At 38.7% G+C, this 27241-nt stretch overlaps 1 long non-coding RNA gene across 1 annotated transcript; it reads left to right on the top strand.

The window, feature by feature from the left end:
- On the top strand, positions 1-26841 carry LOC139176687 (uncharacterized). Its single transcript, XR_011561090.1, has 3 exons — positions 1-2591; positions 19264-19337; positions 26715-26841. It is a non-coding gene; the product is annotated as an uncharacterized lncRNA (long non-coding RNA).
- Positions 26842-27241: the final 400 nt, after the last annotated feature.

Here is a 27241-nt window from a genome sequence, read left to right as displayed (position 1 = left end):
TAAGAAGCACAAGCTGGAATCAAGATTGCCAGGAGAAATATCAATCACCTCAGATATGCAGATGACACCACCCTTATGGCAGAAAGTGAAGAGGAACTAAAGAGCCTCTTGATGAAAGTGAAAGAGGAGAGTGAAAAAGTTGGCTTAAAGCTCAACGTTCAGAAAAAGAAGATCATGACATCTGGTCCCATTACTTCGTGGGAAATAGATGGGGAAATAGATAGGGAAACAGTGGAAACAGTGTCAGACTTTATCTTTTTGGGCTCCAAAATCACTGCAGATGGTGACTGCAGCCATGAAATTAAAAGATGTTTACTCCTTGGAAGAAAAGTTATGACCAGCCTAGATAGCATATTCAAAAGCAGAGACATTACTTTGCCAACAAATGTCCGTTTAGTCAAGGCTATGGTTTTTCCTGTGGTCATGTATGGATGTGAGAGTTGGACTGTGAAGAAAGCTGAGCACCAAAGAATTGATGCTTTTGAACTGTGTTTGGAGAAGATTCTTGAGAGTCCCTTGGCCTGCAAGGAGATCCAACAAGTCCATTCTAAAGGAGATCAGCCCTGGGTGTTCTTTGGAAGGACTGATGCTAAAGCTGAAACTCCAATACTTTGGCCACCTCATGCGAAGAGTTGACTCATTGGAAAAGACTCTGATGCTGAGAGGGATTGGGGGCAGGAGGAGAAAGGGACGACAGAGGATGAGATGGCTGGATGGCATCACCAACTCGATGGACATGAGTTTGGGTGAACTCCAGGAGATAGTGATGGACAGGGAGGCCTGGCGTGCTGTGATTCATGGGGTCTCAAAGAGTCGGACACGACTGAGCGACTGAACTGAACTGAACTGATGTTAACTCAGCATTAATTTTTTCAATCATTAGCAGAAATGTTCACCACTCATTCAATAAATAATTAAGCATCAATTTTGTGCAATATAACATAATAAGATCTATTTTGGGCAGGATGCTTGGGATATAAAGGTGAGCAAAAGTAGATATATTTTCTGCTCTCATAGAGTTTACAGTCTTGAGATCACACAAGCAAATGTAAAATTACGTCTGTGGTGAGTGCATCAAAGGAGTGGCACAATAGTCTATGAGTGAATGCGGGCTTGCTGACCAAGTCTGAGAAGTAAGTGAAGGTTTCTGTAAGGAAATGACTCGTGAGTAGCATAATTTTCAGTAAATGCCATTTTATATTTTATAAACATTTATATACATATATATTATTATTGCCTATATAGATTTCACCAAACATATAGCACGTGAAAGATGATAGAGTAGCACATGAAAGATGTTTAGACGTGAGTCTGAGTGAACTCAGGGAGTTGGTGATGGACAGGGAGGCCTGGCGTTCCACGATTCATGGGGTCGCAGAGTAGGACACGACTAAGCGACTGAGCGACTGAACTGAACTGAATTGATGGGGAGACCTGGGAGGCCTGAAGTCTCTCAGTGTGAGCTTTGCCAGCAGATGGCTGTATAGCCTAGGGCAGCTCAACTTGGCTTCCCTGGGCAGCAGTTTTTCAGCTATACAGTGAAGGAGTTGGATAAAATGATCTGTTATGTCATTTCCAGATCTATAAGTTTGTCAACATTGGTATATTTTCATTAAAAGTCTTGTCTCTCTTAAGTGTTTTGATTTAAGAAATAATTCTACTCAGATCATGTAGAATTTTGCAAGGAAAGATCATTTGTCCAAGAAATATTTGGGGGTTACTTGTCTAATTGTGTGTGCGTGATTATGTGTGTGATGTGTATGTGTGTGTATAGAGAGAGGGGAAAACATGTAAGATGGGTCATTTTAAGTGAAAATAGAAATATATTTCTATGTTGACAAATACATATTTTTTGTTTCTGGGAGATGCATTGACTTAAGAACAGAGTTTCAATCAACAATTACTTTTTGGAGCATTAATGAAGTATTCCTTTGGGACTTTTTATATGAATCCTGACTTTGTTTTCAATTGTAAAATGTCTTAAATGTTAGCATGCAACACTGTTAACACCTGCTCTGAAAATATTATTGGAAACTGGATGAACAGTGCATGCATATGTGTGTGTGTGTGTGTGTGTGTAGTTCATTTATTGGTAACAAAAGCCCTCTTGGGGGGAAACACAAGATCTATTTTCTGATTTCATAGAAATATACTTAGAAATGGTTGCATGATTTGGAAAATTCAAAAGGAAAGTTATATGTAATGAAAAAAACTAAAGTAGATTTTAGAATTAGACTAGCTCTGTTTCTTGAAGTGAGTGATTTTTAATATTTTGTTTATCAGTTTGTACTTATTCTGGTGTGTGATTAGAGATGCTTATGGTTTAGAAACAGTAATGTAATCCAAGTGAATCAATTGCCCATATTTTTTAAAGATAATGACATATGCTTCCATTTTTTATTTAATTTAATGTCAAAATACCCTGTTCATAATTTTAATTTCTACTTTGGGCTTCAAATTGCAGGGAACTTGTTCTCTCACCACTGAAGCAGTCCTTCTCACCTAGGACAGCGTGGGAACTCAGCTGAACATCACAGCTGAACTGCCATGATGTCTTCGGGTACTGTTGAGTCAGTGAGGAAAAAGGAAACGTAAGTGACAGGGGGAGGAGCCTCACTGGGGTTACTGAAAACAGTCAAGAGAGAAATGGCTCGTTTCACCGACACAGTCTTTCCTTCCTGAGAAACCGAGGTTCGCCAGCGGGATGCAGTCCTCAATCCCTTTCGATCTCGGAGGGCCTTTGAAACGCACACATAATTACAAATAGGCTTTGGGTGGCATGCGGAAATGCTTAGGCAGCATCACCTTCGGAAAAGTGCTGGTGTCCTCCTTCCACAGATCTCAATTCAAAAGCCGAATTCCTTGCCTGGAAAAAGTTTTGTATTTTTCCCATTTTCCGTTATGGACTTTGTGTTTCAGTTGCTAACTACCATTTATAGTCTGGCCTGCACAATGAGATGACTATTAATGCATAAATAAATACATGTGAACTACTAACAGGTGTCTCTAGAAACTAAGGTCCCTTTCCACAATTCATCTGAGAGCTATAGTACAGGCAAAAATAGTAACACACAGAACCTTGATCAGCTGTGGGTATATCCAAATAGCCAAAATGCAGCTGTGGGGGGATTAGGCCACATGCGCTAAATCCTTTCTTTATAACTGTATTCAAGTGTAAGACAGAAGAGATAAATGAAGGCATTTACATATTTCCTAAAACTACAAAGTCTGTGCCAATAGTTCAGAGATACATTTTATTACTTTGCATATATATTTGTAAATATGGAATTTTTTTAGCCATTAAAAATTATACCAGTCATTCCTAAAGGAAATGTACCCTGATTATTCATTGGAAGGACTGATACTGATGCTGAAGCTCCAATACTTTGGCCATCTGATGAGAAGAGCCGACTCACTGGAAAAGACCCTGATGCTGGGAAAGACTGAGTGCAAGAGAAGGGGTGTCAAAGGATGAGAGGGTTGGATAGCATCACTGACTCAATGGATATGAGTTTGAGCCAACTCCAGGAGATAGTGAAGGACAGGGAAGCATGGCATGCGGCAGTTCATGGGGTCTCAAAGAGTCAGACATGACTTAGTGACTGAACAACAAAAATTATACTGTGGATGAATATTTGTTGCAATGGGAAGAAGTTTGTGGTAGACTGTTAATTTAAAAATCAGATTTTTAAAAATGTGTACTGAATGGTCTCTTTGTAGTAAATAAATGTATAACATAATACATTTTTATAATAAAAAAAGAGAGCTGAGTTGATAACTAGTAGTTGTTAACAATGATTGCCCCTCAGTTCAGTTGCTCAGTCATGTCCAACTCTTTGCGACCCCATGGACTACAGCACGCCAGGCTTCCCTGTCCATCGCCAACTCTCAGAGCTTGCTCCAACTCATGTCCATCAAGTCAATGATGCCATCCAACCATCTTATCCTCTGGCTTCCCCTTCTCCTCCTGCCTTCAATATTTCTCAGCATCAGGGGCTTTTCCAATGAGTCAGGTCTTTGCATCAGGTGACCAAAGTATTGGAGTTTCAGCTGCACCATCAATCCTTCTAATGAATATTCAGGACTGATTTCCTTTAGAACTGACTAGTTTGATCTCCCTGCAGTCCAAGGGACTCTCAAGAGTCTTCTCCAATACCACAGTTCAAAAGCATCAATTCTTCGATGCTCAGCTTTCTTTTTGGTCCAACTCTCACATCCATACATGACTACTGGAAAAACCATAACTTTGACTAGACAGACCTTTGTCAGCAAAGTAATGTCTATGCTTTTTAATATGCTGTCTAGGTTGGTCATAGCTTTTCTTCCAAGAAGCAAGCGTCTTTTAATTTCATGACCATAGTCACCATCTGCAGTGATTCTGGAGCCTAAGAAAATAAAGTCTGATTACCCCTAGATAGGTGTTTTATTTACTCTTTTTGCTGATCTGTGTTTTGCAATTTTTCTTCAAGAAGATTATTTTGCTTTTTCTAATAAGAAAGAAACAATGAGTATTACTTTAAACATATTATATCACAAAAAGTGTTAAGATCATTTGAGAGCAACTGAACCACTGATAGATAACATGCAGTGATCATATAAGACATGAGTGAGAAGCAAATAAATAACAGTATAAATGATTTTCTTAATTCTGAGACTAATTCCAATGTGTGGGTTGTGCCCTCATCACCAAGAATTTCTCTGACACCAGCTAGGTGTACTGGAATTTAACTCATTTATGACACTTACCTACCAAGAACCCACAGGTGAAGGGCTCAGTTCCTCAAGACTGGCTGTCACCCCAACATACGCACACACACATACACAAACACATCACAGACGCATACATACCACACACAACTGCAAGTCTATTTGTGCCCTGTGCTTCTTATTGACCAGCTACATGGAGATTCCAGTGACCCCCTCTTTGGATTCAATTAATTTGCTAAAGTAAGTCACAGCACTCAGAGAAACACATTACTTACCACATTACCAGTTTATTATAAACAGGTGTAACTCAGGAACTGCCAGAAGGAAGAGATGCACAGGGCAAGATACAGGGAAAGGACACAGCTTCTGTGCCCTCTGACAGCACCACTATCCCCAAATCTTTGCATATTCACCAAGGAAGCTCTCTGAATATCATCATTTCGAGGCCTCGTTACATAGGCATGTGTGTGTGCTTAATTGCTCAGTCGTGTCTGACTCTTTGCAATCCCATGGACCGCATCCTGCCAGGCTTCTCTGTCCATGGGATGCTCCAGGCAAGAATACTGGAATGGGTAGCCATTTCCTTCTCCAGGGGATCTTCCCGACCCAGGGATCTAACCTGGGTCTCCCACATTGCAGGCAGATTTTTTGCCATCTGAACCACCAGGGAAGCCCCATCACATAGGCACGGTTGATTAAATCGTTGGTTATTGACAACTGATGCAATTTCCAGTCCCTCTCCCCTCCCCAGAAGTCAAGGGATGAGCCTGAAAGAATGATAAACTGCCATCTGAAGCAACATGGATGGATCCAGAGAATATTATGCTTAGTGAACTGAACTGAAAAGGTACCAACTACTACATACAAAATAGATAAGTGTATACTGTATAGCACAAGGCATTAAACCCATTATCTTATAACCTATAATGGAATATAATTTGCAAAAATATTGAATCATTATGCTATCCACCTGAAACTAACATAATACTGTCAATCAACTATATTTCAGTTTTAAAAAAGATATCTTTATCATTCTTATCGTTTAGAAAATACGAAGAGTTTTAAGAGTTCTGGGTCAGAAATGGAGGGGAAATCCAAATAAATGCTTCTTATTACAGCATCACAATTCCTTAGGGCCAATCTTCCCTGGGGTGTGCTCCCCAGAACACACGTGCCACAAAACACTCTGTAAAAAGTACAAAGGAGGTCAACTTTAAGACCTACTACAATATCAGCAACATTTAAGAAAGGACTAACTTATACTACTGGGTGTAAGACAGGTTCAGTGACGTATTTGGAGAATAGAGCTAATAATACTTTGGAGAATAGAGCTAATACTATTGAGAATAGAGCTAATACTTTGGAGAATAGAGCTAATAATTTGGAGAATAGAGCTAATACTTTGCAATAAGTGTAAATGAAAAGTAACCTTTAAAACTTGTATTAATTTTTTTTTTAAATAAAAAGAAAGGACTAACTTTTATTGGGGCTTCCCCAGTGACTCAGCTGTAAAGAATCCTCCTGCGATGCAGGAGATGCGGGTTCGATCCCTGTGCCCAGAAGATCCCCTGGAGGAGGGCATGGCAACCCACTTCAGTATTATTCTTGCCTAGAGAATCCCATGAACAGGGGAGCCTGGCGGGCTACAGTCCATGGGGTTGCACAGAGTCAGACACAACTAAAGCGATTTAGCTTGCACGCACACTCTTTTATTGATTCAAAAAACACTCTGGAAAGTTCTGCAGTGGAGAAACCTGCAGCAGCTACTACTTATTGGACCAAAGATACCTTTTCTCATAAAACCCTTATTAGCATTCCATGGCTCACTTTAGGAGCCTGTCTTCCGGTTAAAGCCAAGGAGATGCTCCTCTTTGTTTTAAGCCCCAAAGGCCTCTTGTTTCAATTACTGCAATTGCCTAAAGAAGAAATTCCGTAGCCAAAGGTTTTCAGCTGAACGCGTCTAAATGAGTTAAAGTGCAAAATAAGGGACTTCCCTGGCAGTCTAGCCCATATGCTACGAGGTGCAGCCAAAAGTAAAATAGAAATTTAAAAAATTATGAAGTGCAAAATAAATACAACTGCCAAACAAAGAGCAATCCATGTCCTTCTGTTGCCTGACACTGACCAGGATTCTCCTTGGTGAGAAAGACACCAAACATTTAATTTCTCTTCAGACTCTAGAGGAGAGTAGATTCTCCACAGAAAACTATGGAGGGCTCCAATGTTCACCTCCAGCCATCATTCAAGGCCTCCTCTTGGCTTCTGCCAATCTGTTCTCATTTCCTTTATTCTGTAGGAATTGATGTTTCGAAAGGATGTGATGAGAATTTCCAGAGCTGGCTTCCAGGGTGCCCAGGTGCTTGTTGGGTGTTTGGCTCACTGGGGTATATGTTAAAATTAATTTTTGTTACAGTTCTAAAATAGTAATAAAATATGATTTTTCACTGTGGTAAAATATATATAACATAATATTTACCATTTTAACCATTTTTGAGTGTAACAGTTCAGTGGCATTAAGTATATTCACTTTGTTATGCAGTTATCATCACCATCCATTTCTAGAAATTTTTGATCACCCAAACAGATACCCATGTGTACCCATGAGACACTAACGCTGCACTTCCCTCCTCCCACCCCCACAGCCCTGGTAACTTTGAGTTCACTTTCGGTCTCTACAAATTATTCTTATACTTCGTATAAACAGAATCATTAATATTTGTCCTTCTGTGTCTGGCTTATTTCACTTTGCATAATATCTGCAAGGTTCATCCGAAACAAAATAGTTTTCTATGAATGATAATAATTATTATTTTATATCAGTGAAAGGGACAATACTGTTCATCATCTTTCACCAAGATTTCTTTAACCCACTAAAAGAGGGAGCGCTAGAGGCGCACATCTGGTCAGGTTCTTTTTTTTTTTTTTTGTCCACACCAGGAGCCTTGTATGGTCTTAGTTCCCCCACCAGGGACTGAACCTGGGCCATGGCAATGAAAGCTCAGAGTCCTAACCGCTAGCCCACCAGGGAACCCCCCAGATTTGTTTCTTACTCTATTTTGACTGAAATAGAAAATCCTAACCATAATTACTGGTCATCAGAATTAGTAAAATTGTTCATGAGCTCTGATACTCCTAAATCTTTGTCTCAAACATATACCCAGAAAGTACATATTCTGGTTTCTCTCTCAGCAGTAAGTCAGTAGTTAGGATAAAATTTTTTTTTAAATTTTTCAGTTCAGATAAGTTCAGTCGCTCAGTTGTGTCCAACTCTTTGCGACCCCATGAATCGCAGCACGCCAGGCCTCCCTGTCCATCACCAACTCCCGGAGTTCACTCAGACTCACGTCCATCGAGTTGGTGATGCCATCCAGCCATCTCATCCTCTGTCGTCCCCTTCTCCTCCTGCCCCCAGTCCCTCCCAGCATCAGAGTCTTTTCCAAGGAGTCAGCTCTTCCCATGAGGTGGCCAAAGTACTGGAGTTTCAGCTTTAGCATCAGTCCTTCCAAAGAAATCCCAGGGCTGATGTCCTTCAGAATGGACTGGTTGGATCTCCTTGCAGTCCAAGGGACTCTCAAGAGTCTTCTCCAACACCACAGTGCAAAAGCATCAATTCTTCAGCACTCAGCCTTCTTCACAGTCCAGCTCTCACATCCATACATGACCACTGGAAAAACTATAGCCTTGACTAGATGGACCTTTGTTGGCAAAGTAATGTCTCTGCTTTTGAATATGCTATCTAGGCTGGTCATAACTTTTCTTCCAAGGAGTAAGCGTCTTTTCATTTCATGGCTGCAGTCACCATCTGTAGTGATTTTGGAGCCCAAAAAGATAAAGTCTGACATTGTTTCCACTGTTTCCCCATCTATTTGCCATGAAGTGATGGGACCAGATGCCATGATCTTCGTTTTCTGAATGCTGAGCTTTAAGCCAACTTTTTCACTCTCCACTTTCACTTTCATCAAGAGGCTTTTTAGTTCCTCTTTACTTTCTGCCATAAGGGTGGTGTCATCTGCTTATCTGAGGTTATTGATACTTCTCCCGGCAATCTGGATTCCAGCTTGTGCTTCTTCCAGCCCAGCGTTTCTCATGATGTACTCTGCATAGAAGTTAAATAAGCAGGGTGACAATATACAGCCTTGACATACTCCTTTTCCTATTTGGAGCCAGTCTGTTGTTCCATGTCCAGTTCTAACTGTTGCTTCCTGACCTGCATATAGGTTTCTCAAGAGGCAGATCAGATGGTCTGGTATTCCCATCTCTTTCAGAATTTTCCGCAGTTTATTGTGATCCACACAGTCAAAGGCTTTGACATAGTCAACAAAGCAGAAATTGATGTTTTTCTGGAACTCTCTTGCTTTTTCCATGATCCAGCAGATGTTGGCAATTTGGTTTCTGGTTCTTCTGCCTTTTCTAAAACCAGCTTGAACATCTGGAAGTTCACAGTTCACGTATTGCTAAAGCCTGGCTTGGAGAATTTTGAGCATTACTTTACTAGCGTGTGAGATGAGTGCAATTGTGCGGTAGTTAGGATAAGAAAGAATTTAGGATTAAAAAAATTCCCATATGTAATATCCAGAATGTTCTCTGTTGCAAATTCAATGTTCTGGAGAAGAGAATGGCAAGATGACGGTAAATGGAGTAGGTCTCCACTTTGATTTCATTTGGCTCTGGAAAGTGTTTCTTCAGGTTTCAGGATGGCATTTGCATTAGTTTCTTTTATTTATCTTATTTTCAGGAATATGACATATAAGAACATCCCATAATGTCTTGAATTTCTCCAATAAATGAAAAAAATCACATGTTAAAATCAAATTTCAGATATTTATACCATAATTTGATCCTTTTAAGAAATCCTGAAGGCCAGAATATTTTATATGATAGAAATGTATACTCTGATATGATAGACTGAGGCTGTTAAAAAATAGCATGTATCATTGAAATATACTACTTGAAAAAACTACTTAAAAAAAATGGTATTACTAGTGTCATGGAGAAATGCTTTTATCTCATCCCTGATTTTAAAAGCTTGCTTACACACTTTTATCTCGATAAACAGTTTACTTCTGTGTGGAAAAGAAGGCTTGTATTTACTACCAATTTCTTCACAAAGCATGCTTAAAAGATAAACACTCGGTGACCACAGTTTAAATGTATTAACTACTTTCACCAACTATGTTCTGGAGATGAAGCAAAGGATAAGAACACAACCATTTTATCCAAATAAGTAAACACTTCCTCCTTGAATTCATAACCAATGCTGGCAGTATCTTTCCACCTTACATCATGGCTCACAAAATAATTGCCAACTACATGAAAAATCTCTAGCGTGGGGGTGGAGCAAGGAACTAACCAGTAGGTCACTGAGCACTTCCCTTTCATTTATTTCTGCACATTTCTGCCAAGCATTGATTGATACTCTGTACATCTTTGATTCTTTCCAAATGTAAGCCAAGTGTCTGCCAGAAAGCGCTCATGACAGACACGACCCTTCTATGCTGAATGGCATTAATATTATCTGATGTACAACAGTCCACTCGGATTATGAAATTCCCAGTGGCTAATTAAAGTTTCTTCCTGAGCATGGTCATTATCATTAGCCTTATAGTTGGATTTGTAAACTTTTCAGCAGTATGCAACTTCTATACTTTTGTTTGTTCGTATGTTTTGTTTTGTTTGGTGTACCACTTTGATGAATGTTTCTTTAGCTTTGGTCTCTTCTCCACCTTTAAATGACAAAAATTTATCAATTTCATATTAGAAAGCATTATTTTGTGCTTGTTCAGGAAAAACTCAATTGGTTTATCAGAAAGGTCACGATACTTTGAAAGCAATGCAAAAGCCCCTGTGGCTTCTTGCCATTCTTTAACCAAGTTTTGTAACAGACAATGCAATAGGGACTAGAGGCAAATTGATTGCTGGTCTGATAAAATCAAATTTTCACATATTCATCAAGATTCACTTGTTCTAACGTATATTTGCTCAGCCTCACATTTGCTGTTTGCATTGGACTCCTCTTCACTGTTTACATTTATACTGCTGCTGCTAAGCCGCTTCAGTCGTGTCTGACTCTGTGTGACCCCATAGATGGCAGCCCCCCAGGCTCCCCTGTCCCTGGGATTCTCCAGGCTACTGTGCTTCTATTTACATTACCATTTTCATCACTACCTTTATGTTTTACTTAACTACCTCTAGGCATGTGATTTCTTTCTGTGACTTGCCTATCATAACACACAATTAAAAATGTAGAATTAGATGTAAATAGCATTTAAATATATAAAATCTAATAGGGCAGGAGTGAACCATTAACTGGTGAACTAGTTGAGATACACATTTTCAGAACACAGTGATTATTAAGCATGCAACTAGATTCCTATCCAAATGATAAATCGATCTTAATGTTCAAACCTGCAAAATGAACAAGAACGCAAGTGTTCCCTTGCTCTTTCCTTCTGTAGCTAGCCTGGGAACACAGATCATCCACAGTCTGCCTGTGATCAAGAATTCCCCCTGGGGTGGGATTTCAGGGTGTTGGGATGGCTGTCTGCCCTCCAGAATAGCTCATCCTCTAACTAGCCTGATAGCCAAAGTCCTCAAGTCATTAGTGATTCCTCCTAGGAGCAAGATAGATCTGGCTCACAAAATTCAAGGTGAGTTTTATTAAATATCATGAAGCCCACAGCAGAAAGGTGGTTTATAAATACAGGCAGTATATGAAACAGACACAGTCCCTGCCTTCTGGAGCTTATGATTCAGACCTTAAATAAACACATATAAATTGCAAACTACTGATTACGGTAAGTGCCGAAGGAAAAGAAGGACGAAAGAATCATGAAGTGGCAGATGCGGGGAGGGGAGATCTAATTTAAATTGATGGGTCGAGGGCAAGTGCTGTGTGAATTATTCTCTTTGAGATCCTCAAAAAAGCAGAATAATCCGTGGGTACTATATATATGTACATTCTTTTTTCTAATAATATTTGTGTAGTATAGGAACAGCTAAGAGACAACATCCTTTGTTCTTTCAATTATTATTATCATTGTTTCTTTTAGTGTTTGCTATGTTCTAGGCACTGTTCCGGGCTCTGGTGTAGAGTTGTGGATGGGACAGACAAGATTTCTGTTTTCATGCAGCTTAAAGTTGAGATGCTCCTCAGAATATGAAAAGAGAAAAATAAACTCTTTAGCTCCGGCTAAACTCTGGAGCAATCTGTTAATAAAAAAAATATATGGAACTTCCCTGGTAGCCCAGTGGTTGGGACTTTGCTTTCCCATGCAGGGGGTGTGAGTTCGATGCCTAGTCAGAGAGCTAAGATCCCATATGCCTCGCAGGCAAAAAACCAAAACATAAAACAGAAATATTGTAACAAATTCTATAAAGAGTTTAAAAATGGTCCATATAAAAATCTTAAATAAAAAAGCTTATAAAGCATCATTTCATCAGTAATGCAAGATCACCATGGGGATAAGAAATATGCCCTTGCCTGACAACACCTGGCTGTAACCTGACTGCATGTTAAATCATAGGTTTAAAAAGAGGCATATATCAGTCAAAACTAGAGAATAGCAATGTTGAAGATAAAACCCCCAAAATGGAGCTGCTGTATCAGGTTGTATAGATCAATGACACCAGTACACCAATACTCTTGTGATTGAAATTTGGACTCAAATGGAAATTGGTCTATAGAGAGAATTGTTGACAAGTCTGTGTTACATTTTTATAACTGATCAATAAATTGGCATTCTGGTCAATCTGTAGAAGTATGTTTAACCTGAATGTTTACAAGAGAGATCATACATCAAGTCTGCAAGGCCTAGTACCTGCCCGTCAGGGTGGTCCCAGGCTTTCTCCCTGAGACCACTGGCCTTAGGGTAAGTTCTCTTTCTGATCAGCAATTTGCATTAATCAAATGAGATATTTGGAAGCTACCTCATCAACTATCCCTAGTAAGGAAAATAATGATTTGGGATGTGAGGTAGGAAATGGTTATTTCAAGGTTTATAATAAACCATTTTCAACAAAATCGGCTGATATTCCTAAGAACTGTCGAATAGACTAGAAAACGAAGGAGCAATTGAACCCACAACTTCTGACCCTTTTGTAAGTGTTGTTGCCGCACTTATCAGTAGGAACAGGCTAGCACAATGGAGTGCAGACATTTCTCATTTATCCCAGCAAGCTGAAATAGTACATAAGATCAAAAAGGAAGCATTCAGCAGTTCCGTCTTGTCTCCTTTTTTTGTGAAACTGAAAAGAACCAAAGTAAGCACATTTGAATTTGGCATAAATGGGACTAAGAATATTTATCATAGACAGTTGAATATTAGTCATGAGATCAAAGCTGTTCCTTCCAAGTTTAGCAGAAAAACACAAAGAATTTGATAAATATTGAATTATGCTATACGGCAACTGCTCATACTTTTAATATAATCTGCTTTTTATGAATTTCTTTCCTTCTACTTTAAAATCAAAGCCCATCACCAAATGCAAATTTAAAAAATACTACATTGAATTGCTTTTCATCTCAGCTTAGGGAAGAGTTTTAGTTGCTTTCATACCATCATCTTTAGCAGTTTTTCTCCTGAATAAGAGGGGGAAAAAGGCTTGAAGTTTCCAGAGAAATGTAGTGAAAAATAAGCTGCCTGGAGAATGATGTGGTCATGTCAGACATATCACATATATTACTCTTCAGTTAATGTATTTAAAGACATCAAATTAGATTATGGTAATTATTTTGGAAATTTGATTTTTCATTTTATGGAGCTTTCTATAAACTGGAGCATATTTAAGCACCTGTAAACACTGGTCAGTTTTTCTAAACTTTGCACATTAGGATCACTTGGCTGGGACACAGGTCGATGGTGGAGGGGGTGGGGAAGGGTCAATTTTAAAATTACCTTATTCCCACCCATGAGAATTTAGCCCCCTAGTTGATCATAATATGCCATCAAAATTAAGAACTACTATTCTAAAAAAGAATTGTGGTAACATAGCCATCAAAATCAGAGAAGGCAGTGGCACCCCACTCCAGTACTCTTGCCTGGAAAATCCCATGGACAGAGGAGCCTGGTAGGCTGCAGTCCATGGGGTCACTGAGAGTCGGACACGACTGAGCGACTTTACTTTGACTTTTCACTTTCATGCATTGGAGAAGGAAATGGCAACCCACTCCAGTGTTCTTGCCTGGAGAATCCCAGGGACAGGGGAGCCTGGTGGGCTGCCGTCTATGGGGTCGCACAGAGTCGGACACGACTGAAGCGACTTAGCAGCAGCAGCAGCAGCCATTAAAATTCTCGAAATTCAAAAGGCATTTAAGTTTAGGTTAGGTTGCCAGATGAAATAGAGAATGCTTATTTAAATTTGAATTTCAGATAAACAACAAATAAAGGCACCCTATGTTTTTATTTACTGACAGCCCTAAATTAGATCCTTTTTTCTTTTTTTTTGCTTAAAAATTCTTTGGAATAAAGTTGTTTACCTACTCTTGGAGCTGCTTAGAAACAGACTTCTTTGATTTAAAACAAAACAAAAATTATGTGATATCGCTTATATGTGGATAAAAATTGATACAAATGAACCTATTTACAAAGCAGAAATAGAGTCACAGATGTAGAAAACAAACTGAAGGTTTGGAAGGGGAAAGACAGGGGTGGGGATAAACTGGGAGATTGGGGTCGACATATGCACACTGCTATATATAAAATAGGTAACTAATGAGAACCTGCTTTATAGCACAGGGAACTCTACTCAGCGCTCTGTAAAGACCTATATGGGGACAGAATCTAAAAAAAGAGTGGATATGTGTCTATGTGTAACAGATTCACTTTGCTGTACAGCAGAGCACATTGTAAATCAACGATACTCCAATAAAAATTCATTTTAAAATGAAAAACTAAACAGAAACTGGGTAAAGGTGTTAGATGTATTCCTTTCCTAGATCCTAAATCTGTTCATCTCCTCCTAACATTTCCAAGTTCTCCCTTGGTTGTGTCTTGACTTGTGTCCTTAGCAGGGAGAGACAAAGCTACACCATCTTGTTGAGACCCCAAAGCAAAGTATATCTCTGCTGTCATGATTAGAAGTTACGTTTCATTCAGAAAAGTAAAAGAAGTGCTCTTTGTATATTAAGTGAAAACATCAAGACACTGGGAGATAGCTGCCTCTAACATTATGTATTCCTTTAAAGCTTGCGTGCGTGTGTGCTACATCGCTTCTGTCGTGTCCGACTCTTTGTGACCTTATGGACCTTAGCCCACAAGGCTCCTCTGTCCATGGGATTCTCCAGGCAAGAATACTGGAGTGGGTTGCCATGCCCTCCTCCAGGGGACCTTCCCCGCCTAGGGATGGAACCTGCATCTCTTACATCTCCTGCATTGGCAGGAAGGTTCATTTCCACTAATGCCAGCTGGGAAGCCTCTATTTCTTTCCAACTTCTAAATAAGTACATTAGATAGCTGTAGACCTAGGAATCAGTACTGGGAGATTTGATAACTGAGGCAGAAAACTCTCAGATCTGCTGTCTTCCCTGTTTTCTACCGTGTATCTCAAAGAGGAGGAGCAGTGACCATCTCAGCTTCACATACTTACTTGCTGTTTCTTCCCTGCCTAATTATCCAGTTCTCCCTAGACTACTGATTATGTAACTTTTCTCATTTATTTGTGATGCTGTCTTTCCTATTTATAAATTTTTGTTCATATTGTTAACCAGGTATTTTTTTTATTGTGCCTTGTAAGTAATTTTGCTGTTATAAAGAAAAGTTCTTAATGTTTATCAATTTGTTTTATTTTGACTTCCTTAGTCAAGTTTTTAGGAAAGAAGCTTGTCAAATTTAGCAACCCCTTCTTTGATGAGACTTTATTCCATCTCTAGAATCTCATCCTAGTGAGTGGAAGTGTTTTGACAGCAGGACATAGGAGACCAATCAAGGGATTTGAGTCCCTTTTGTGTATGTTTGTGTGCCCAGTCGTGTCTGACTCTTTGTAACCCCATGGATTGTAACCCACCAGGTTCCTCTGTCCATGGAATTTTTCAGGCGAGAATACTGGAATGGGTTGCCATTTCCTCCTCCAGGGGATCTTCCCCACCCAGGAATTGACCCACGTTCGATTTCATCTCTTGCATTTGCAGGCCGATTCTTTACCGCTGAGCTACCTGGGAAGCTTTTTATTCCTCATCAGATACTATCAAGTACGTTCAAACAGTCCTCATCCTGCTTCCAGCCTTCTTGTGAAGGAACGGTTTCTTGGGACCACTGCCTTACTCCTCACAAAATGGGGGTATGCAGACCCCTGTTCCTACCTCCTCTGAGTCAGACCTGTGTGCTCAAGGTATCCTTCCAGTGATACATGTTCTGCGGTGATTTCCAAAAACCTACCTTTAACCTCATTAAGGCTAACTTGTATACCTACACACATTCTCCTGTATATTTCAAATTATCTCTAGATTACTTATAATACCTAATTCAATATAAATGCTATATAAATAGTTGCATGGCAAGTTCAAGTTTTACTTTTTGAAACTTTCTGGAATGTTTTTTCCCCAAATATTTTTGACCTGATAGTGGTTGAATCCAAGGATTGGGAACCCATATGGAGGGTGTGGAGACCAGACTGTACTGACTTTTAAAAAAACACTTTGCTACTTTTTTCCCTTAGTCTGCCCACTCAAGTATCGATAATATCCATAAATACTATAGTTTCTTTTTAACTTCATAGAAATGGAATCATATAATGTGAAGTATTTTATATCTAGATTCTTTCACTAGATTTTGTTTTTGTGATCCATCAGTGTTGATCTGAAGCATTCTTATGCTTACAACTTTACAGAAACGGTTTTTATTTCCCACCCCTGCTCTGCTCCAAACCAAGGCAACCTACTGTGTACGTATGGCTGAGTGCCTTCTCTGTCCACCTGAAATTATAACAGCATTGTTAATTGGCTATGTACCCCAGTACAAAATGCTTTTGGTGTTAAAAAGAAAATTAAAAAAAAAGAAGAAGTTGGGTATGTTCATCGCCAGTTCATCCTTCTTCTGGTATCTTGGCTTTAAGAAGGAGGGATCTCCTCTTAGATCTTCACCTTGGGTAGACCCCGGGCTTTCATTTATGTTTTTTATACTCTTCAAAGCTACTAAAGCCGACATTTGCCTGGTTTAGGAAATGTTCTTAGGGCAAAAGCAGTTCAAGTGCTCTGCTCGGGGTCCCTTCACTATTTAGATTTTGGCCTGGAAATTCACCATTTTAAATTGCTCTTCCCTCCAGCTGGGAGAGTTGGTCTAAGCAATGTAGCCTTCCATATTATGGGAAATGGAGGTCTTTTATAATAAAAAATTATATTCAATCTGTATTTCTATCCCCATTTTCATTCCAAATGCATTAATGTGTGCTTATATGTGTGCATTTCTTAATCAGAATTTCCTAGTGCATTTTTCTTTATGTTTTCCTCCAGAGATGTAACTTGAATCACTTACAGCTCTAATATTTTTTATTTCTTAATTCTTTAAATTCTGCTTTTATCCTTATTATCCTTCTCATTTTTTTTTTTTTTTAATTCTCTAACTTATTGAGTGGAACACTTAGTTCATTTACTGTTAGGCTTTTTTTTAATGAAAATTTTTAAATAATGAATTCCTTTTTGAGTTTATCTTTGTATGCATCCCATTAGTTTTATTATTTCATATCCTTCTTTTGTAAAGGGTTTGTAATTGTAGTTTTGATTTCCTTTATGATCTAAGGCTTATTTGGAATGATTTCCTTCCTCAATTTCCAAAGGATTGCTTTTTTCATCCTTGTTTGACAGCTTATTATTAAATTTGGATATATTTTACTATTTTTAGAGAATGTGACCTTTTAAGTTACAGATTTTTAAAAAGTTTACTGAGTTTTTTGTAGCTTAATATATTATCATATATATTTATATACATATGACATATATATGTTTATATTTAACATACATATTCATTTTATATATATACATATTTAACATATATTTTATATCTTTGTCAAAAAGAAGTAATGCTACATTGGGTCTAACATTCAGGATATACATAACATAGATTAGATAGATACACAGATACTAATTTTTAAAATTATACTCATTTAAGGCGATTTTTTTCCTACTTGATTTGTCAAGTCATTAATTCAAACGACCAGGTATCCCTGTCTTCTTAGGGATAATATGTTCAAGGCTGCTACTGCTAAGTCACTTCAGTTGTGTCCGACTCTGTGCGACCCCATAGACAGCAGCCCACCAGGCTCCCCCGTCCCTGGGATTCTCCAGGCAAAAATACTGGAGTGGGTTGCCATTTCCTTCTCCAATGCATGAAAGTGAAAAGTCAAAGTGAAGTCGCTCAGTTGTGTCTGACTCTTAGCGACATCATGGACTGCAGCCTTCCAGGGTCCTCTGTCCATGGGATTTTCCAGGCAAGAGTACTGAAGTGGGGTGCCATTGCCTTCTCCAATGTTCAAGGCTATCCCTTTCTAAATTTGAAGACATTTTCCTTTACATTAGGGGTGTCCCTGGTAGCTCAGCTGGTAAAGAAGCCGCCTGCAATGCATGAGACCCTGGTTGGATTCCTGGGTTGGGGAGATCCGCTGGAGAAGGGATAGGCTACCCACTCCTGTATTCTTGGGCTTCACTGGTGGCTCAGCTGATAAAGAATCCGCCTGCAATGTGGGAGACCTGGGTTTGATCCCTGGGTTGGAAAGATCCCCTGGAGAAGGGAGAGGCTACACACTCCAGTTTTCTGGCCTGGAGAATTCTGCTGGACACAACTGAGCGACTTTCACTTTCACTTTCCTATACATTACTTTAGAAAACAATATTTTCACTAACTAGTGATACTGGAAAGAGTGAAGCACATGATTATTGTCTGTTAAGTTTTTATTCCCTGTACCTCTTTCAGACTAAATGTATACCAACTATACCACAGTCGAATACATATCAATCATGGTCTTTATAGATCTTGTCTCTCCAATAAATAACATGACGACTGTGTTTTTTTCTTCATGCCTTGGACGGTTACTGTGTCCATTTTTTCCTAGTAACCATATGTTTGAGGGAGAAAATGAGCAAGAATGGTATATCTAACTAGTATTTTGACTTTGGAAAGTCTCTCCCTCTCTCTTTACTTCTTCCTTAATCATTATATTGATAAAGTATAGGAATAAAATAGGAATTTAGTAGGAATGAAATGACTTCTCATAGAAAATTTGAAAATAGTATCTGCAATATTAAAAAACAGAAAAAATGGTATGCAACTCCATCACTCCAACATTAACAACTGTTAACTAGTCTTCCTTGTTTCCTTCTATTTTTTTTTTTCGAGAATTGTTTTTACACAATTGAAATCAATTTTGTGTCCTGACTTTTCTAGTACTTCTTTATTATTTTTTATATCATAGGCATTTTCCATTATTTAAAAATTCTCCATCAAACTTATGTTTAAATGCTTCAATAACATTCCACTATTTACTGTTTGTTTAATGATAGAGTATCATCTTTAATATCTTTGTGTTATAAATAACATTTTGATGAATTTCTTCTTTTTTTTCCTCCAGTAATACAGTGGACCCTGAAATTTCAAGTGCATCAGAAGCATCTGCAGAGCCCCTTGTCCAGAGTTTCTGAGTCAGTAAGTCCAGAGCAGGCAAAGAATTTACATTTGTAATAACTTCAGGTCGTGCTGATGGTGCCAGAACCACCGTTTGAGACTCACTGGAACCACTGTAATGAATAGAATGTGCAAGGATTTGCTTCAATAAGTTTCTGAGAAACAATACTTCTTCCTTCCACAGGAGGTTGTATCTTTGAGATTGCAGGGAAAAAATTGTAATGCTTATTCTTATTAGAAAAGGAAGTAGTGATGTCTATTTAAAGGTTCTCTTAAAGTCTTTTAGTCACTGGCTTGTGCTAACCCATTTGCATTTACTGTGGAATCTTACTGGAACACTCATCCATTTGACCCTGGAGCTCCATCACTATACAGCTGGTCTCTGTATTATTTTTTTTTTGGTAGGTCACCTGCTCTCATTTAATTCATTTCCTTTGGTGTTTTCCTTCCTGTGGGAAGTCTCTGACATCTGTCCCACATACTTCTCTATGAATACAAAGGCTCATCTTTTATCTTTTTATTTTTAACTTTTATGAGTCAATTACTCTTAACCTTTTTATAGTTGTGCTTTTTTCATGCCACATGTTTTAAAAAAGACCTTCTAGACTGTAATTCTTTATGGTTGCTTTTTTAAAAAAAAATGTTATTTTTTAACACCTTTAATTACATTCTGTTGACATTTATATTTAGGTCTGAGCCTAATATGTCAAATACTAGGAACACATGGCGTCTCACTTCATTGGCGCCATCATGTGGTGAATTTGTGTATCACATTGGAAAATCTGCTGTATATAGTGAGTCAGGGTGTCATATTGTCACATCCTTATGATGAACTTAGAGAGGTCATCATAAACTGGGGGATCTACAGTAATCCCACTACTTTAGTAAATAGCAAAATGGGAGCTGATAAACATCAACCATTAAGCATGTGGACACTGGAGTCAAAGACATGAACTCAAACCCTGGCTCAAACCACTTACAATGAATACTAAGACCATAGGTACCGGGTTAATCTCCTTGAGCCTCCGTTTTCTGCAGAGCATGGGGGTACCAGTAGCATCTATCTCGCAGGGATGTGAGAGGAGCAGTTAACATTATGATAACAGTTCACAATGGTCATTAAATAGTTTAATAATATTAGCCATCATTGTGTTGTGTGCTTAGTCGCTCAGTCATGTCCAACTCTTTGCAACCCCATGAACTGTAGCCCGCCAGGCTCCTCTGTCCATGGGGATTCTCCAGGCAAGAATACTGCAGTGGGTTGCCATGCCCTCCTCCAGGGAATCTTCCCAACCCAGGGATTGAACCCAGGTCTCCCACATTGCAGACAGATTCTTTACCATCTGAGCCACCAGGGTAGCCCATTGGCTATCATTAGCCGTTAACAAACCCTCACGTTTGGTTTTTCCTTTATATTCCAACTCAATAGGAAGAGTATCAGGAAAGAATAATTCCCCTCACTTTTTAGAAAATTATGCCACAATGGTATATTTTTAGAATGATAAGAAGTAGCTTGAAAGGGACTTCCCTGGTGGTCCAGTGGCTAAGACTCAGTTCTTCTAATGCAGGGAGCCTGGGTTCGATCCCTGGTCAGGAGACTAGATCCCATACGCAACAACTAAAGATCCCGCATGTTGCAACAAAGACGGAAGATCCTGTATTCAGCGACTGAGACCCGGTGCAGCCAAATAAAGAAAGAAAGAGAAGCCGATTGTGAATAATTATATTTTTTTAAAGTAGCATGAAGTTAAAAACTGCAAAAGGTAGATACTGAAAAGATATTTAAAATATTTTTTTTTTTTTTTTTAGAAAAGAAGAAGGAAACTACTGGAAAAAAAGGTCTTCTTAACTCTACTTACAAAGTGAAGTTTGAAAAACATCTGGCTAAATTAACTATAATTTACAGTCAAAAGAAATAATTATCAAGGGAGCAACTTAACATTGTTTCCAAGGGTGGGAAAAAAACTTTCAAATATTAAAAACAATTTATAGCCTCAAATCTTTCCAAAGGTCTATTAAAGAGAAATGTTTACTTTTATAAATCCTTGAGAAAAAATACACTTAGGACAAATCTAGGTGTTGGAAATTTTTCCATTAAAAATGAATTTTAATTATTTGATTAGAAAAACAGAATGAAAAAGTTACTTAAGATCAGTGAAAATAAACCATGTGAGGTATTCCCTACCCCCTTAAAACCATACATCATGACTGAGTGGAATCGGGGATCTTGCCAGAACCACTCTTACACGCAATTTCCAACTGTGGTTTCCTCAGATAGTTAGCATCATTCAATAAGTTTTTGTTACACCATTATGCAAATTTACTCTATGTTCATTATCTTTCTACTTATTAAATTCATCAAAAGCTATCCAGGACCAGATTTTTTGTTTTGTCAGCTACACAGTCTTGTTCCCATATTCTTCATCAGCATTTATAGACTGTGAGGGAAAGAAAACAAGAAATGAGGATGATTTCATGAATTTTAAACATGCTGTAACTCTGTTTCAGTGCAATATTCCAGTGTATAACAGCCGTCTGCCCCTGCTCCCAGCATACCCAGTCTTAGGGCTGTGCCGAGTTGGTTGGAATGGGGATTAACACGTCCATAATCAATTCTTACGTCATTCAACTGGTTGTGCAGAGCAGAAAAATGTCCTCTGTGTCAACCTGAACTTCTGTGGCAAGCAGTCTAGAAAATCTAAGCCTTTGATTATTGAAATTTGGGGATTTTCCAGAAATCCCTCTATTATTGACTGCTATTTTTAATTTCACTGTGGCCAGAGAGCAAATTTTGCATGAGTTGAATCCATATAAATGAGTTGAGACGTATTTTTGCCTGGAGCATGGTCTGCCTCGGTATATGTTCTATGTGCACGAATATGGTATATATCTCCATTTACCTAGATCTCCTTTCATTTCAGCAATGCTTTGTACTTTCAGAGTAGAGTTCTCACCTTTCATTGAATTTATTCCTAGGTATTTATAATACTGTTATAAATGGTACATTTAAAATTTTCATTTTCTAATTGCAGCTTGCTATCATAGAGAAATATTGATTTTTCATATACTGATCTTTTACCCTATGAGCTCACTAATTTCAATGATAAATTCTAGTAGATTCCAAAGATAATCTACATGGGCAATTTGTTAATTTAAAGACAATTACTTAATTTAATCTATTAATCAAAAGGCAATTAATAGTTTAAGAATTAGACTTTTTATATAGACCATTATCTTTATACCTTCTATTATTTTAGTTATTTTTCATCTACTATACCATCTAGACCTCTGAAAGTGAAGTCGCTCAGTTGTGCCTGACTCTTTGCGACCCCATGGACAGTAGCCTGCACCAAGCTCCTCCGTACATGGGATTTTCAAGGCAAGAGTACTGGAGTGAGTTGCCATTTCCTTCTCCAGGGAATCTTCCCAACCCAGGGATCGAACCCAGGTTTCTCACATTGTAGACAGACGCTTTACTGTCTGAGCCACCAGGGAAGTCCCTAGACCTCTGAAATACAGCCAAATAGAAGTGGTAAGAGCAGACAGTCTCACCATCTTCCTCATAGAAGTGACTAATTGACCACTAAACACGATAGTAGCTATTGGTCTTACAGTACCTATACATGTCTTCATAACATAAACTCTGTTCTATTTTCCGATTGTTTTTGTCATTAATTGGAAATACATCAAAAATTATTTTTATTTATTGAGATATCACAGAATTTTTTCTCTTTTATGAATGTTGTTAAATTACATTGTTTGATTAAATATTAGGCCAACCTTGCATTTTTGGAAAAACTCCAGTTGACCATTGTATCTTTTTCTATATTGCTGTGGCACCCCACTCCAGCACTCTTGCCTGGAAAATCCCATGGATGGAGGAGCCTGGTGGGCTGCAGTCCATGGGGTCACGAAGAGTCGGACATGACTGAGCGACTTCCCTTTCACTTTTCACTTTCCTGCATTGGAGAAGGAAATGGCAACCCACTCCAGTGTTCTTGCCTGGAGAATCCTAGGGATGGTGGAGCCTGGTTGGCTGCCGTCTATGGGGTTGCACAGAGTCGGACATGACTGAAGCAACTTAGCAGCAGCAGCAGCAGTGTCCAATTTACTAGTATTTTGAATAGGATTTTTGCACTTATGTTTATAGATGTGATGGTGGTCTGTGATTATTTTCTTCTAATGTTGACTTAGATATTTCTATCAGGGTTATCCAGTTATTATAACATTTATTGGTAGTATTTTCTCCTCTCTTTTCTCAGAGAGTTCATGCAAGATTGACATTATGTGCTCTTTAAATGTTGAGAGAATTTACCAGTGAAGTCACCTGGGCCTGGAGTTTTCTTTGTTTTTTTATCTTTCTTTTTTATTTTTTTTTAATTTTATTTTATTTTTAAACTTTACATAATTGTATTAGTTTTGCCAAATATCAAAATGAATCCGCCACAGGTATACATGTGTTCCCCATCCTGAACCCTCCTCCCTCCTCCCTCCCCATTCCATCCCTCTGGGTCGTCCCAGTGCACTAGCCCCAAGCATCCAGTATCGTGTATCGAACCTGGACTGGCAACTCGTTTCTTATATGATATTTTACATGTTTCAATGTCATTCTCCCAAATCTTCCCACCCTCTCCCTCTCCCACAGAGTCCATAAGACTGTTCTATACATCAGTGTCTCTTTTGCTGTCTCGTACACCGGGTTATTGTTACCATCTTTCTAAATTCCATATATATGCGTTAGTATACTGTATTTATGTTTTTCCTTCTGGCTTACTTCACTCTGTATAATAGGAGTTTTCTTTGTAAAGTGGTTTTTGGTCATGAATTCAGACTCTGTAGTAAATGTACAACTACTCCGATTTTCTATTTCTTCTTGGTTTTGGTAGATTTTGTTTTCCAAGGAATTTGTTCATTTATTCTAAGTTATCAAATCTTATTGATCTAAATTTGTTTATAATATTCTCCTTTTAAGATTTGAATTAGAATTTTTTGACCTCAGTACTACTGATGGAAACAGTGACAGACTTTATGTTCTTGGGTTTCAGCATCACTGCAGATGGTGACTGCAGCCATGAAATTAAAAGATGCTTACTCCTTGGAAGAAAAGCTATGACAAAACAAGACAGCATATTAAAAAGCAGAGATATCACTTTGCCAACAAAGATCCATATAGAAAGCTATGGTTTTTCTAGTAGTCACATACAGACATGAGAGTCAGGCCATAAAGAAGGCTCAGTGCTGAAGAACAGACGCCTTTGAACTGTGGTGTTGGAAAAGACTTTTGAGAGTCCCTTGGATTGCAAGGAGATCAAACCAGTCAATTCTAAAGGAAATCAACCTTGAATATTCATTAGAAGGACTGATGCTAAAGCTCCAATTCTTTGGCCATCTGATGCGAACAGCCACTGGGAAAGATTGAGGGCAGGAGAAGGGAGCGACAGAGAATGAGATGGTTGGATGCCATCACCAACTCAATAGACATGAGTTGGAGCAAACTTGGAAAGATAATGAAAGACAGGGAAGGTGGCGTGCTGTAGTCCATGGGGTCAGACATGACTGAGCCACTGAACAACAACTATTGATATTTGGGGCAAGAAAACTCTAGTGGGAGACCGTTCCATACGTTGCAGAATGTTTAGCAGTATCCTGACTTTTCCCTGAGGGATGCTGATAGCGAGAAAACCAAAAATGTCTCTCAGTTCAGTTCAGTTCAGTTCAGTCTCTTAGTCATGTCTGACTCTTTGCAACCCCATGAATTGCAGCACGCCAAGCCTCCCTGTCCATCACCTACTCCCGGAGTTCACTCAAACTCATGTCCATCAAGTCAGTGATGCCATCCAGCCATCTCATCCTCTGTCGTCCCCTTCTCCTCCTGCCCCCAATCCCTCCCAGCATCAGAGTCTTTTCCAGTGAGTCAACAATTCACATCAGGTGGCCAAAGTACTGGAGTTTCAGCTTTAGCATCATTCCTTCCAAAGAAATCCCAAGGCTGATCTCCTTCAGAATGGACTGGTTGGATCTCCTTGCAGTCCAAGGGACTCTCAAGAGTCTTCTCCAACACCACAGTTCAAAAGCATTGATTCTTCGGCACTCAGCTTTCTTCATAGTCCAACTCTCACATCCATACATGACCACTGGAAAAACCATAGCCTTGACTAGACAGACCTTTGTTGGCAAAGTAATGTCTCTGCTTTTGAATATGCTATCTAGGTTGGTCATAACTTTCCTTCCAAGGAGTAAGTGTCTTTTAATTTCATGGCTGCAGTCACCATCTGTAGTGATTTTGGAGCCCAGAAAAATAAAGTCTGACACTGTTTCCATCATTTCCCCATCTATTTGCCATTAAGTGATGGGACCAGATGCCATGATCTTCATTTTCTGAATGTTGAGCTTTAAGCCAACTTTTTCACTCTCCTCTTTCACTTTCATCAAGAGGCTCTTTAGTTCCTCTTCACTTTCTGCCATAAGGGTGGTGTCATCTGCATATCTGAGGTTATTGATGTTTCTCCCGGCAATCTTGATTTCAGCTTGTGCTTCTTCCAGCCCAGCATTTCTCATGATGTACTCTGCATAGAAGTTAAATAAGCAGGGTGACAATACACAGCCTTGATGTCCTCCTTTTCCTATTTGGAACCGGTCTGTTGTTCCATGTCCAGTTCTAACTGTTGCTTCCTGACCTTCATATAGGTTTCTCAAGAGGCAGGTCAGGTGGTCTGCTATTCCCATCTCTTTCAGAATTTCCCACAGTTTATTCTGCCAAATGTTCCTTGGGGACCAAAAGCTCTGGGTGAGAATCAGTGTTTTAACATCGAAAGGATCTTTAGTGATCTTTCACTCCGTGTATTGGTAATTTGTCTCTTTATTTTTTGTTAGAAGCTTTGTGTGGTGTACTAAACAAACCAGGTTCTGCCCTAGATTTGGCCCATGGATCATTTTGCTGACCTTGACTTAGAACATTAACTCTTTTGTAATGGTGGTGATTGATGGTTTAGTCGCTAAGTCGTCTGACTCTTTATGACCCCATAGACTGTAGCCCACCAGGCTCCTCTGTCCATGAGAATTTTCCAAGCAAGAATACTGAAGCGGGTTGCCATTTCCCTTCTCCAGGGAATATAATTTTTCCCTCTAAGGATACTTTATCTGTCTCATAAATGCTATGTGGTGTTGATGGATATTAGCCAATTAATGGCTATGGAGAGTACTGTTTATCTACGTAGATAACACATGGGCATTATTAGTCCAACAAAACTGCTTACAAATGGATTTTGGGTTCTATGAGAGACAAGCAAAGAACAATATTAATATGACAATATAATAAAATTTAATCACATAGATATACTCTCACAACTAGTTGATATAAATTCCTATAATTTGGCAATATTGTTTTTGCTCTTCTAGCTAGAAAAGCCAGTCTGCAACATCCAAGAATGTTTACCAGGATGAAAAAACAATGATTTTACAGGACCTTATGGAGTATTGATTTGCTGCCACCTGCTGGGAGGTAGATATGGGTTTCCAGCATCTTTAAAAGGTGAGAATGATGACCTTAGAAGTTGTAAAACTTTGCTTATCCCATAAAATGAAACATAATATATGTACCTTTAGGCTTGGAAGAAGTCAATAACTCTAGGATAAATTAACTACACGTAAGGAAAATATGATATGTATAAAAATGAAAGTATTATTTTCCATTTAAGAGAAATTAGATGGCATATTTACATTTACCATGAAATGATATATAATAGTTCCTGAAAACGGTGAGTTCCTCAGGTACTGATTGTGGATTTGTGTAAAGGTAATTAATCACTTGACTGGGGCTTATGGAGAAGCTTAATATCTGAAGAACCACTGCCAAATGAAGATTATAAAAAATAAAACTAAGTCTAATGACAACATTGATTGTGATGGGCAACAGAATAATAGCC

The sequence above is a fragment of the Bos indicus genome, chromosome 17, assembly GCF_029378745.1.
Source record: "Bos indicus isolate NIAB-ARS_2022 breed Sahiwal x Tharparkar chromosome 17, NIAB-ARS_B.indTharparkar_mat_pri_1.0, whole genome shotgun sequence".
NCBI lineage: Eukaryota > Metazoa > Chordata > Mammalia > Artiodactyla > Bovidae > Bos > Bos indicus.
Note: the sequence above shows the minus strand (reverse complement) of the source record. Positions and strands in the feature narration are given on the sequence as shown.